The sequence below is a fragment of the Crocuta crocuta genome, unplaced genomic scaffold, assembly GCF_008692635.1.
Source record: "Crocuta crocuta isolate KB4526 unplaced genomic scaffold, BGI_CrCroc_1.0 scaffold1294, whole genome shotgun sequence".
NCBI lineage: Eukaryota > Metazoa > Chordata > Mammalia > Carnivora > Hyaenidae > Crocuta > Crocuta crocuta.
Genome location: NW_027532627.1, coordinates 62,340 through 76,690, shown reverse-complemented (window position 1 = coordinate 76,690; position 14,351 = coordinate 62,340).

Genomic DNA, 14,351 nt, shown 5'->3' with positions numbered 1-14,351 from the left:
ACCTCTGAAGGACAATTATTTCTGGGTGGAATGTACAAAACTGAATAGCTTGTTTTGCTCCTCTTGTTCCATTTAGGCTATGAAATCTGAAATCCAAATTCGAACACAGAGGTCCGTAATAAGAGGAATTTCCTCCGGCCTTCAGTAAGGAAGATTAGCAGGAGCTATTATCCCTTTCTATAATCATGTAGCTACTTAAAATAAAATGAAAGAAGACCCCCTGCCTTGCTTACATTGTAAACAGAAGGCAGAGAATGGGATCACATGTCCAAGCAGGCCCGCAAGTGCTTGAAGGGCGTTCCAAGGTCTTACACCCCCGCCTCCCAACTGGCTTGGCATTCATGACATTCAAGTCACTGTAGATGTGTTTTAGCAAATAGAATAGAATTTGGGGACCTAAGAGCCCCCAGGGTCATCGTCTTTCTAGTTCCAAGGTAGCTCTGTGACATCCTTGAATGTCTTACTACCAGGAATTAAAGAAAGACAATCCTCATTGAGTGTTCATTATAGGTCTGGCACTTTGCATTTATCAGTGTTAACTGTGGCAACAAGTCTGTTTAGGTATGCTTATTCTCTTCATTTTGCAGATGCAGAAATAGGCAAGGAGAGGTTATTTAACTCGCTTAAGGTGATGTAGCTAGTGAGCAGCTGAAAAAGGATTTGGACCCTAACGGTGTACCTACACTGTCCAAACTTCTTACCATGATACTAAGTTGCCAGTGGATAAACAGGACCGGCGAAACTGAGGGGGCTAAGGATGTACTTAATTGAGCAGTTTGTTGAGGAGTCACGCTTGCGGGGTTTTTTTTAATGTTTATTTTTGAGAGATAGATAGAGACAGAGCATGTGCAGGGAAGGGGCTGAGAAAGAGACACACACAGAATCCGAAGCAGACTCCAGGCTCCAAGCTGTCAGCACAGAACCCTACGTGGGGCTTGAACTTGGAAGCCATGAGATCATGACCTGAGCTGATGTCGGATGCTTAACTGACTGAGGCCGCCAGGCGCCCCGAGGAGTCACCCCTCCTTTTTTTTTTTTTATGTTCACATTAAATATTTATTTACTCATTTATTTTTAATAGTTTATTGTCAAGTTGGTTTCCATATAACACCCCCAGGAGTCACACTTCTAACTGAATACAGCACTTGCATTACCCGTGCCTAAACATTGTAAAGAGATCAGAAAGAATGTAGTTCTGCACTTTGCAAGCAGTTGTACAGTTCACATCATGGCGGCAAATATTCAGATGGAAGACTGAATATTTTATTTTGCATCTAGCTGTTCGGGCATCGTAGGAAGAAAGGAAAGGGGCTTCTATTCAGTTATTTACCACTTGTGGTGATATCAGCACTCTAGAAGCAGAATGCGAGAAAACAAAAGCTAGTGTTCAGACTATGTCATGTTGGGGTGAAAGGCACCTGCCACTTCAATTGTTTGCTTCAATGTATTTCAGTGATGTGTCGCCAGGAGAAGCTGCAGCCAAATTGCAAAAGTTAGATTCATCATTGGTGCCCTTTGCATCTTCAGGGAGGCACTATCCTTTCATCCACACCAGGTGAAAAGGGACTTAATGCTTTATAAATCCCTCATTCACAGCGTGCTCTGAAAAACAAACCTTTCATGGTAAGTAATTGGAAAAGGGTCCACATTTTAAGCAACTGTGGGGCAACCTGACAGTGGAATTTCAGGCACCCGTCATGGGTGGCCAATTTGTGAATATAGTGCACTTCTGAGGCCCTTACAAGCCCCCTAAGAAGCCAGTGAATTTGATGTTTTCCAAGGCCTGCAAGTCTTGAAACCCCTATATCAGGAAAGCACGATGATAAAACCCGTGCCTGATGAGTTACTAATTAGGTATAGTTAAAAGGATGAGGAACACAAAGACTGCACATGGTAGTGGCTGAGACCAGAAATACTTCTTTGAAAATGTCAGCGAGCCATGTACTTTCAACTATGCTTCTCCCTTCCAAAGGCTGTAATTGAAGACCCTCTGTAAAGGCTACACAAGTGTCAGTTACTATGAAATATAATCTGTCAATCAATCCCTGTGTGTCTCTGTGTCTGTGTGTGTGTGTGTGTGTGTGTGTGTTTCCATTTTATCCCTTCCCTTTCTCTTAATGTTGTTTTTAAAAACATCCCTACCCAGCTCTGCTGTTGTAACATACAAGCATCTATAGAAAACATGCAAACACATGCATGGAGTTCTTTCCCAACAAAACTTTATTTATAAAGACAGGCATCTAGCACACAGGTCATAGATAGTTGAACCCTTCTCTTATAAGTGTTATAATTTTAGGTTTTATATTTAGGTCCACGATCCATTTTGAGTTCATTTTAGTATATGGTACAAGGTATGGATCAAAGTTCGTTTTCTTGCATATTGATATCTAACTGGCCAGTAACATTTGCTGAAAATCCTATCTCTTTTTCACTAGCTTTCTCTTGTACCTTTGTCAGAATCAGTTGCTCACATACTTGGGGGTCTTTTTCTCAGCTCTTTCGTCAGTTCCATTGATTTTTCTATCCTGAAGGCTAAAATCACAGGGCTTTCTGTGTTTCTAAACTCTATAATGAATCTTGAAATCAGATAGTGCAGATAGTGTTAGCCTTCCAAGTTTGTTCATTATTCTCTGGCTGCTTTTAAGATTTTCCTCTTCACCCCTGTTTTTTTTTTTTTTTTTTAACTTTTTAACGTTTATTTATTTTTTGAGACACAGAAACAGAGTACGAGCAGGGGAGGGGCAAAGAGAGAGGAAGTCACAAAATCTGAAGCAGGCTCCAGGCTCTGAGGTGTTAGCAGAGCAGAGCCCAACACAGGGCTCGAACCCACTAGCCGTGAGATCATGACCTGAGCGAAAGCCTGACGCTTAACCCACTGAGCCACCCAGGCGCCCCCACCACCGGATTTTAAGCAATCTGATACTGACAGGCCTTGCACTTTTCCTTGAGTTCTTGTCCTTGAGGATTCTTGAATTTTCTGGATCCCTGTGTTTACTATTTTTCTGTTTTGGAATTTTGGGCCATTATTTCTTGAAACATCTTTCCTGTCCTCCCCCTCTGTCTCCTCTTCTCTAAGGGCNTCACAGAGCCTGGAATGTTCTGTTCCTGTTTCCTTTCACTGGATTATTTTTCTCTCTTTGCTTCATTTTGTAAAATTTCTTTCAGTATGCATTTGAATTGATGAATCCTTTCATCTCCAATGCCTAGCCTGCTTTTAATCCTAACCAGTGAGTTTTTCATTGTATACATTATAGTTTTCATCCCTAGATGTTTTATTTGAACCTGTTTAAATGTCTCTCACATGTCTGCTTACCCTTATGCACATATATAGTACCATTATAACTGGTTTAATGTCCTTATCTGTTACCATCTACTATCGAGGTCAATTCCAATTATTTGATTTTTCTCATTATGAATTATATTTTCCTGCTTATTTTCATGCTTGGTAATTCTTTATTGGATGACAGAATTTGTGAGTTTTGCCTTGCTAGGTAACATATATAATTCTTACAAATAAATATTCCTATATATGCATATTATATATGTACTTTTTAAAGTTTATTTATTTTCAGAGAGAGAGAGAGACAGCACGCAACAGAGAGTGTGCACACAAGTGGGGGAGGAGCAGAGAGGGAGAGAGAGAGATTCCTAAGCAGTCTCTGCACTGTCAGCATGGAGCTTGACGTGGGGCTTGAACTCATGAACCTCAAGACAATGACCTGAGCCGAAGTCAGACCCTTAACTGACTGAGCCACCCAGGCACTCCTATATATGTATTCTTGGGCTTTTTTCTGGGATACAGTAAAATTACTTGGAAATTTTTGGATTGATCCCTTCAGGTTTTGCTTTCAAGAACTGTGAGGCATAATGAGAGCTGTGATTAGTTTAGTACTATTTATTCCCCACTAATGAGTCAAGATACATCTGAGTACTCTGCCCAATGCCCCATGAACTGTGAGGTTTTCCAGTCTTACTTGTAGAAAAAGGCACTATTTCCAATCTTGTGTGAAGTGCCAGACACTGTATTCTCTGAACTTCTCTGACGATTCCCGCACCTCCCACCCCTGGCTCAGGTAGTTTCCTCTCACACTTGATCCAGTCACCCACTCACGATTCTCAATACCCTAAGTTCTCTCTGTGTGTGAAGAAAGGAAGCCAGGCCTGAGGGTTGGCTTATACAGACTTGACATCTTTGGGTACTCATAAATGTCCTTAGTATTCACGTGCTTCCTTGTCACTTCTGAAACCTCGCATCCCTGGCATTTGTTAGAACTTTCCGAACCCTCTCTCCAACATGCTGCCCTGTGTATCTTAGTTAGCTTGGTTTCTCCAGACTTTTAGCCCCGCAACACACCTGCACTATGGCCTAGAAACTCTTAAAGCAGTAAACTTGGAAAATCATATGGCTCACCTCATTTACCTGTATTTTAGGGTTCACTGTTGTTGATGGCCTGATGTCCAGTGACTTGATACCATTGTTTCAATTTCTTTGTTATTTTTGGCTTGTAGGTTTGTTTCAGGAAGTCGGTGAAATCTAGCCCCTATGACTCCACTTTTTGCCAGAACTGGCATACTCTAACTGCTTCACTTTCCATTTAAATGTAAGAAGACATCCGTCTTGTTGAGACGTCTTTCAGTGACTCAGAAATTCTAGCTCTATTTTGCAAGAACCATTTAGATGGCACCCAATAGGCTAATTGAATATTTTAGTCTTTACTCAGTATGCTATAGCTACTAAAATGCTCATTTTGTTTATTTTATAACTTATGGGACTGAAAGCTAGTACTTGATGTTATCATTTTTAGTTTATATGGATATTCACCAGAGTATCGTTTATAAATTGCAGAAATTTAANTCTGAGTGTTAAATACCAAAATCATTAACTGTTGACTGTTAACATCTCAGCCTTCCCATCACATGATAGGTTTTCATTTCCTGGCTTCTTTCTAGTTGAGTGGAGCCACGTAATTACCTCTGGCCAGGTGGTATGAGCAGAAATAATAATATGTTACTTCTGCGATGAAGCATTGGTATTATTAGTCTCTAAAATCTGTCTTCCCTCAAGGGTGTCTGGCTGGTTCAGTCAGTAGAGCATACGACTGTTAATCTCAGGGCCATGAGTTCAAGCCCCATGTTTGAGGTGGAGGTAAATTTAATTCTCTCTGCCCTTTGCCATGAGTAAAAATAATGTTCAACTCAGCTGCTGTCCCAGTAAGCTCGGTCCTTGAATGGCCATTGTGAGTAGAAATTCTCATTGCCACTTTACAATTGACGTGTAGAATGAGTAAGCAATAAACCGTTTAGTAACTGCAATTTGGGGTTGCTTGTGATAACATGGACTGGACTATCCTGATACCATGGGATTATGGAAGATTTCATGTTCTTCTTTATACATTTCTCCGTTTCACAAAATATACACAATGAGCTGGAATTAATCTTTCAAAAGACTAAGTTATATAAATATATAAAATCATATTTACATACTATAAAATTATGGGACACCTGGGTGGCTCAGTTGGTTAAGCATCTGACTCTTGCTTTCAGCTCAGGTCATGATCTCACAGCTTGTGAGTTTGAGCCTTGCATTCGGCTCTGTGCTGATGGCTCAGAGCCTGGAGCCTGTTTTGGATTCTGTGTCTTCCTCTCTCTCTCTGCCTCTCCTCCGCTCCCACTTTGTCTCTCTCTGTCTGAAAAATAAATAAGCATTAAAAAAATAAAAAAATCTTTAAAAATAATCTAGGGGTGTCTAGGTAGTTCAGTGGGTTAAGCATCTGACTGCTGATATTGGCTTCAGTCATGATATCGCATTCATGGGATCGAGCCCCATGCCAAGACCCACATCAGGTTCCACACTGAGTGTGGAGCCTGCTTAGGATTCTTTCTCTGGCCCTCCCCCACTTGTGCTCCTACATGCACTCTCTCTCTCTCTCTCTCTCTGAAAATATATAAACTTTTTTTTAAAAAGCACCACAAATTTATTAACTTTACAATCATGGAGGTCAGAAGCCTTAAATGGTTCTCAAAGGGCTAAAGTCAAGTTGTCAGCAGGGCTATATTCCTTCTGAAGCCTCTGCCTGAGAATCTGTTTCCTTGCCTTTTCCAGTTTCTAGAGGCCACCCACATTCCTTGGCTCATGGTTTCTTCAAAGCTGGCAATGTCGGGGTAAATTCTCACACTGCCATGTTGCTGATTCTCTTTTGCAGTCACATCTGCTCACTCTGACTTCTCTCTGCCTCTCTCTCTTCCACTTTTAAGTACCTTGTGATCACACTCGGTTTATCCTGTTTAAGGTCTTCTGATTTGCAACTTTAGTTACTCTTTGCTATATAAGATTTAGTCCCAGGTTCCTTCCTATGATTAGGATGTTGACATCTTGAGGTTGGGGGAGGCATCGTTCTTCTTCCCATGATCATTAACATCAAATTCAGGCCCCCTGTTCTTTTGCTGGCCCCTTCCTGCATCCTCAGGAACTTTTGCCTCAAGGAGAAATCACATAACAGTCTTTCTGGAGACATTTTTAAAAGAACACAAATCATACCAAGAGAGTGTAGAACACACTGTAGTGATGAGTATATAGACAATTATGAGCATGTTTTCACCATGCAGACAATGGCAACCAATTTATACCAGATTGATGGTAAAATACCAGAGAGTTTTAGGACCCTGCCCTATATCAAAGACGTTGAATGTAGAAACAAACAATGTGCGTCTTAGAATCCATGAGATACCCTGTACACAGAGGCATAATCCACCAATCTGCCAGCAAATCATCTGACAGCTCTCTAGAGGATGGGATACATACATGGTTAGCTTCGATAGAAGTAGAACAAGGGCATAGCCTATGTTGACTTGTGAAAATGAGGCATGAAGACACTTCATGTCTGTGTCACAAAATGCGGGCTGAGATGACCAGCGTATACAATGACGGAAATGTAAATAATCTCATGCTCGTTCAAAAAAGGAACCCTTCAATAAATATTCAAGGAAATTTTCCATTTTTATAAACATAAACTAGGCTTACTGGCTACATGTGTTTATCTATTTTGACGTTTTGAATTGCACAGGAATGAGTATGCTCTAGAGAGTGACTAATTTAAAAAGTCGAATCATGCACCATAAATCAGATAATGAGCATAAAATGATTCCACAATCTAATGTAAAACGTCTTCAAGCGCACTTCTCTAAAAATCATTTTTTCATAGTTAATTTCCTTTCTCTTTATATCCTTGGTAAGGACACTGATTTATGAACTATCTTGAGGTGATAAAAATACAAGGACAGCAAATGGAAGCAAACTTTATCACTGTTTACTAAATTTCTACTTTGAAAAATAACAAAGCTTCAGGATGCAACTATAGATAAAACTTCAATAATTAAGAATAATTGGGAGGAAGGCAATTCTGATTTAGTGAAATCTAAATCACAAAGTTTGAAGGGAAATACAGCTGAGTTACTTTCAAGCAATGTAATGAGATTAATTTTTTAAAAAGCTAATCAGGGGCGCCTGGGTGGTTCAGTGGGTTAAGCCTCCAATTCTTGATTTTGGCTCAGGCCATGATCTCACAGTTCCTGCGTTCGAGCCCTGTGTCATCCTCTGCACTAGGGAGTGCTCTGCACTAGAGTGCAGAGCCTGCTTGGGATTATCTCTCTCTGTCTCTCTGCCCTGCTCATGTTTGCGCTCATACATGCTCTCTATCAAAATAAATAAACCTTCAAAAATAAAAAATAAAAAGCTAACGAAGTTTTCACAATTGATGGGATTTGTTTGATTAAAAATATGATTGTGATTAGGCCCTGAGCGAATAGCATGGAAAATAGTAGAAATACCCAGTGGGCTGGGAGTCAAATCATATGTACCCTGTCCCCATATCTGCCACTATGAGTACTCTGTTTTTACATCTGTAATAAACGACATGATTAGAATGGATATCATGTGAGATCTTGATGCTCTACAATGCTTGACATATTTCTTTCTTAGTAAACAGAAGTTGCTAAAGTAGTTTCAGAACTTAAGAGCTTGAATCAGTGATTTAGGCAGTCCTATAATCCTCTTGAAAATATTAATTTGCTTGGTAATCCCCTTTCCCTAAGCACAGTCCAAAAATACAGTAGTCTTTGGCGAGGCTTTTGTTGTTGTGGTGGTGGTGGTTGTTGTTTTTAAACTGGCATTATTTTTATGGTTTTCTGACAGCGTACTCTAGTTTGCATTCACAGATGAAGCAATTAAAAAAGTTAACACACTAATGGGAAACACAACAAAGGAAGATGTCAGTATTTCAACCTGCTTTCATCTTGGCAAAGCATTAAAATTGCTCTTTATATAAAAATGGTGCAATGCAGTCATTTGGCCGTCAGTCAAAATCTGTTCTGTGCTTTAAACTGAATGACAGCGAGGATTAGTGGGGCTGATCTAGTCTGTAACGTGTGTGGGAGGGACCAGGGATGAGAAGAGGAGGAGGAGGAAGCTCATAAGAAAGAGGCTCAAGCCCTTTTTGGGATGTGTGTGACTTCCAGCCCGCTCTTCCATATTTGTGCAGCTGCGAACTTTTCCAGACCTCTTTCCTGCCTTCCCCACCCCCCCAAGTTCTCTGTGTTTTGCCCCTTGTCTTTATTTCCTTCTCTTCCCTCTCACTCCATAACCACACTTAAGTCCTACCCCATCAATTCATTTCTTGCATCCATCACTACGGAGAAAAAAGGCAGTAAGAAAAAGGATGAGATGAAATAGTGCCTATTTTGCTTAAAGCTTGCTAAGATTCCAGTTGGAATGTAAAAATGGGATTAATCTGCCAGCAGCTGTTTCCTTCTATTATTTTATCAGGACCATTTTTAATAAAAGGAGCCCACAAATTTTCTTTGATGGTTTTACATTCAGCTCTTTGTTTGTAATGGAAAATTCTGTTTAAATAGAAGGAAAAACTAAGTCATTTGCATGCAAATATAGCAATAAGGAGAGGTTGCATAAATAATGAACATGGTATATTAGCCAATTTTCCCACAATCAGTGACTAGGAATATATTCATTCCGAATGATTCTGTGATNTAATAGTGTCCACCTCTCAGAAATGAATGTGTTCATCAATTAAGGTGTGTTTAGGATGTTACAAATACCCTGAATGGAGAAATTGAAAAATCCTAAACCTCTACTACATTAACCACTTTAGCCAATCATGCATTGTGGGTGTCTAACTTTAGACCAACAAATATTACACTGCCAAGAGTTAAAAATAAAGTTCAGTGAAATAATTGTGAAGCCTCCTTTATAGACAAGAAACTGTAGGGGCTCCCAAAAGATTTCTGAAGTTTTGCAACTGTTAATTCAGTTTTCCAGAATTTATCTGTGGTGTGCACCTCAGTAAGCCCAATTTGGATGGGGGTTTTCTGATTGGTACCAGAAATTGGAACCAAGATCCAGGAATGACTTATCCAAAACTCAAATTAAACTCATGTTTGGAGCAGAAGCAAAATTCAGTTTTGATTCATCTATCCAGATTTTGTAATAGAAATATTTTTTTTAATCTAGAAAGAAGAAAAATATCCAGAATATTTAATTTTAGCTTATATTCAAATTCTGTTATCTTGAAAAACGAAGTTTTATTTTTAATTACATGTCAATGTATAGGTCATACTCTTCCAAGGTTTAGGAGCTAAGGCAAATTGTACCAAAATTATTGGTGACACCACTGTGATTTGTGTGGCTAAAACTGGACGGGGTACATTCTGGAAAAGGGCCTTGGATCAAAGATAGCATGAATGAGGACAAGACATTCCAAATAATCTTGCCAAAGCGCAACTTTGAGTTAGTATAAAAACTATTCAATTTCTAATTTCTGAATTTTAGCTTACTTTTTAACTATGAGAGCTTGACACAGAATTGCAGCTTGGGAAAGGCAAGATGGTTGATTGCTGATTGATTGCTTCAGGGGACTGTTCTGAAGAGCCGTTAGAAGAGCTGCCTGCCTCCTGACCCTGCACTGTTACTGCAACCCACGCACCTGACAGATTTCCTTGCCAAGGCTGACTACCCATTGTTCAGGGAACGAAGCCCCTTCAAGCATCCTTGAAAGGACTTTTCTCTTTGGAAAGAGCATCTCGCAAACCCTCAAGATTTTGTTTCCTTGGATGCTAATTGGTTTTTAAGCCCGATGCATTAACAAAAGTTAGCTTAAATTCCAAGTTGTCTTTGACACAGAGGACCCAAATGGATAGCGCTCTCTAGCTGATTTTCTCTTTCAGGTGACTTAGGCTTTGTCTATATAATCCCAGTTTCATATTGTAGAGCTGAGGCTGAATATAGCCATTTTTGAAAGGGATGTTAATTACACGTTAACAGATTTCAATCACTGGGCAAAAAGGCCATTGTATTTAAGAGTTTCTCTTTAGGAGGCAGAAAATACTTCAGGCTTACAAAAGACAAAAACAGGGATTTTACCCCCTTCACTACATTGATGAACACTCCTATATAGGTAATCCTGTGTACCCATATGAGCATAGGCCTTTCTGGGATTATCAAAGAAATTGTCAATTGCACAAAATAGTGACCCTGCCTCAACTGACCTAGGGTTCAACTAAAATTAGAACCCAGGAACTGGAATTGGTTCCCAACAACTTTCTACTACACAAGTCACATGTTTATAGAAGTACACAACCGTGAACGCACACGGGCGCGCGCACACACGCACACACACACACTTAAACTGTGAAAACCTTACATCATTTCAAAATATATCCTTGATATCTCTTTGATGTTTGGTTGAGCCAACTTGTTTTGTTTTATTTTATTTATTGTTACTCTCTACTCCCAGAGAGCTTCCCTCCAAGCTTGCCCATTCTTTTCCAACATGCTGATGGCTTAGTATTTAGGTTGGCGTGCCTGGACACAGGCAAGGTTGTTTAGATGTATTCATGCATAGGAAGAAAAGTTCATTGAATTACTCATAGTCTCTTTCTTTCTTCTCTATCTAGAAAAACAAAGATTGTTTTTGTGGAAGGACAATAGCCAGAATTGTTAAGGAGGGTGGAGAAACGCTTCAAATTGCTTTACTTTGATAAGCACTAGTGAAAGCAGTATCTATGGGTTTCCACAGGTAACAATATTATTAAAATGCTGAATTCATTACACGGTCTTTTAAAAAGGAAGATTCCAAAAACATTTCACATCAATGTGTTTTTTTCAGCTCATTCCATAAAAAATGAAAAGAAAGGTATAAAACAAAACAAAAGCCAGATTTAAAAAAAAAGAAATAAAAGAATAATAAGCTTAAAGCCAAATAAAAGCTTCCTTTGAAGTGGGCAATTTTCTAATAATGTGAATATCTACTTAAGTTTGGAAAAATCTTTTCTATTAGTGGTGCTGTGTGATTTTGTTTAATAATTATGTTCATTCATTTGCGTGAGTTCACTTAAAATTAATAATAAATGGCACTGAAATCCTGAAGACATTGAAGCCAGGAAACCTCTTTATTGAATCTTCTTTATGTTTAGCATAAAACTCACCAAAATGGTCAGATGTGAACTTATCAAATGGAAATGTGAAGATTAAAGTCATAGCCCATCCTTTGCCTAGGCACATTGGATGGGAAAGACTTTGAATGACAAGAACAGTGGTAATGTCTTGATTCTTTGGCAGAAAAATCACAATTCAAAGCCTTATGAATACATTCACAGTGCTGCTTGAACAAGAAAATCTGGCTTCCGTACTGAAATGTTGTCACAGAACTTCGATCACATTGTTGAACTAGGGGATATTTTGATTTTGGTCCCTGTGTTAACGGTTCGGTTATATATTTTTTTAAATGTTTCATGCACATGGTGGGGAGTTTGAGTGAATACTGGGGTTGGAGGTAGGATTTTTCACGTAATTAATATAATTAATGAATCGGCCTAGCTAAGGACTGAAGGACTGACAAGAAAGTAGGAAGATGGGAGTTATTCATCAGTTAATGAAATCGAGTCAGAGCTCTAGATTAGGCTTAATTGGATATACACATGTAAAGCCTTATTGAGGAACTCTCTTAAAATCTGTTTGCTAATGTCAGTAAGTTACGAAATACTTGTTTATTATAAACAAATAATGCCAATTCCAAAAATGTGATTTTCAGATTTCTTTTCATGAATGAGAATTGCTTTGCTTTGCTTGTTTTTACATTGTGAGCTATGTATGCCCAAACACCTGCAAATAAAGCATCTCACTTCTAGTTCAGAAGTAGACAGTGATATTTTTATTCATGTTTTAAGAGGGAGATTCCAAGATCAGTAAATAGTTGATTTTCTCCTGAGTACTTTGACTGCAATTAAAAGCTGCCACCAGGTGGAAGGTGGTATTTTCATGACAGCTGGGATCACCACCATATGTTCCTATTGCTTGGTGTTCCATATTAACTATTTTTTAAAGTATCTATTTATTGAGAGAGAGAGAGAGCGAGAGAGAGAGAGAGAGAGCAAGTGAGAGTGTACATGCACAAACAGGGCAGGGGTAGAGGAAGGGAGAGAGAGAAAATCCCAAGCAGGCTCCCCACTGCCAGCACAGAGCCCAGCTCGGGGCTCCAGCTCATGAACCATGAGATGATGACCCCAGCTGAAATCAAAAGTCTGATGGAGCCACCCAGATGCCCTTCATATTAACTATTAATAGCACCTCCTTTTCACTCTCAAAAGTTTCCAAATTTGGACAACTAGTTTTTTAAATCACCCTACTGACATCTTTATTATCAAAGAGCATTGCCAAATCTAAATTTGGGTGAATGGGTTTCAGGGTCTTGCAAAGATGATGCATGAGATAAAGAACCTAGCACTCCTGGTAATATTTCCTTTCATGTTCAGCATTTCCCTTGGATTTAATAATCATATATATTTTTTACATGTCATGTTTCCTTTGAAATATATCTAAGTTTTTCTACAGCCTCCCACTTGCTTAAACCAGTCTAGTAATCTGTAGGTTCCATGCTTTTCTGGAAGGTTCTATCTTCTAGTCTGGTCTGGATTTCTTGCATTTCATCTCTGCCGAATAACTGCTATTCTGGGATTTCCACTGGCCATTAGTGGGATTTCCTTCATCTCTCTGTCACTCTCCCATGCATTGATTAACCTGCCTCTTGGATACCACGCTATTGGCTTATTTTCTTGTTTTGGTAGAATACTTTTTCCAGTCATTTTAAATTTTTGAGGCTTTTCATGTGTGAAAGCATGCATAAAAAGAAACCCTGGTTTATCATTTGACTGCATATGGAATTTTATTTTATGTTTTATTTTAGAGAGAGTGTTCAAAGGGGTGGGGCGGGAAGAGGAGCAAAGGGAGGGATGGAGGGAGAGAGGGAGGGAGAGAGAGGGAATCTTTTTTTTAATGTTACATTTATTTGTGAGAGAGACAGAGAGAGAGAGACAGCGTGAGCAGGGGAGGGGCAGAGAGAGAGGGAGACACAGAATCCGAAGCAGGCTCCAGGCTCTGAGCTGTCAGCACAGAGCCGGACACGGGGCTCAAACCCACGAACCTGAGATCATGTCCCGAGCCAAAGTCGGACGCTCAACCGACTGAGCCACCCAGGCGCCCCAAGAGAGAGAGGATCGTAAGCAGGCTCCATTCTCAGTGCAGAGCCTAACATGGACCTCGATCCCACAACCTTGGGATCATGACCTGAACGGAAATCGAGAGTCTGACGCTCACCAACTGAGTCACCCAGGTGTCCCTGCATATGGAATTTTAGATTACAATAATTTTGCTAAGGATCTTGAACACTTCCTTTCAGCTTTCTGGTATTGGTATTAAGAATTTTGAAGCTATTCTGATTCTTGTTTCCTTGAATGTAACCTATTTATNTGCCTTTTTGCAAGTCTTTTAATTTTAATTTTTTTGTACTACACAAGTAATAGGTCCTTCCAATCAAGGAGCGGATAACCTTCCGTTCTAGGAATTATTTTTCACCCGTTCCTTTGATGATTTCCTAATCTCTATCGCATCTGCCACCTTTATCAATCGAGCTTCTACAGGAATGAAATGCACCTCTTAGTACAAATACCTTTCAAGGGCCCATTAAAAATAATTTCTGAGAGTCTAGCTCAGTGCCTGGCACAGATTTAAAAAGGAAATAAAAGTATATGGAATAAATTACAACCATGATTACTTAATGCAAAGTATTAAAATGTAACCTCTACTCATGTCCAGTCTTTCCTCACACTGATTATTCTTTACTTGGAACCATCTGTCTCAAGGAGATGTGATGGGCAAATTATAATAATGGGATTTTCTACTCCCTCACACTGTCCCATTTCACTCCAAATGTATTTACTGGAAATTTTTTTCTAACATTTGTATCTTCAGTTGCTGCTTTTCACCCCTTTGGCTTGTAGGTACT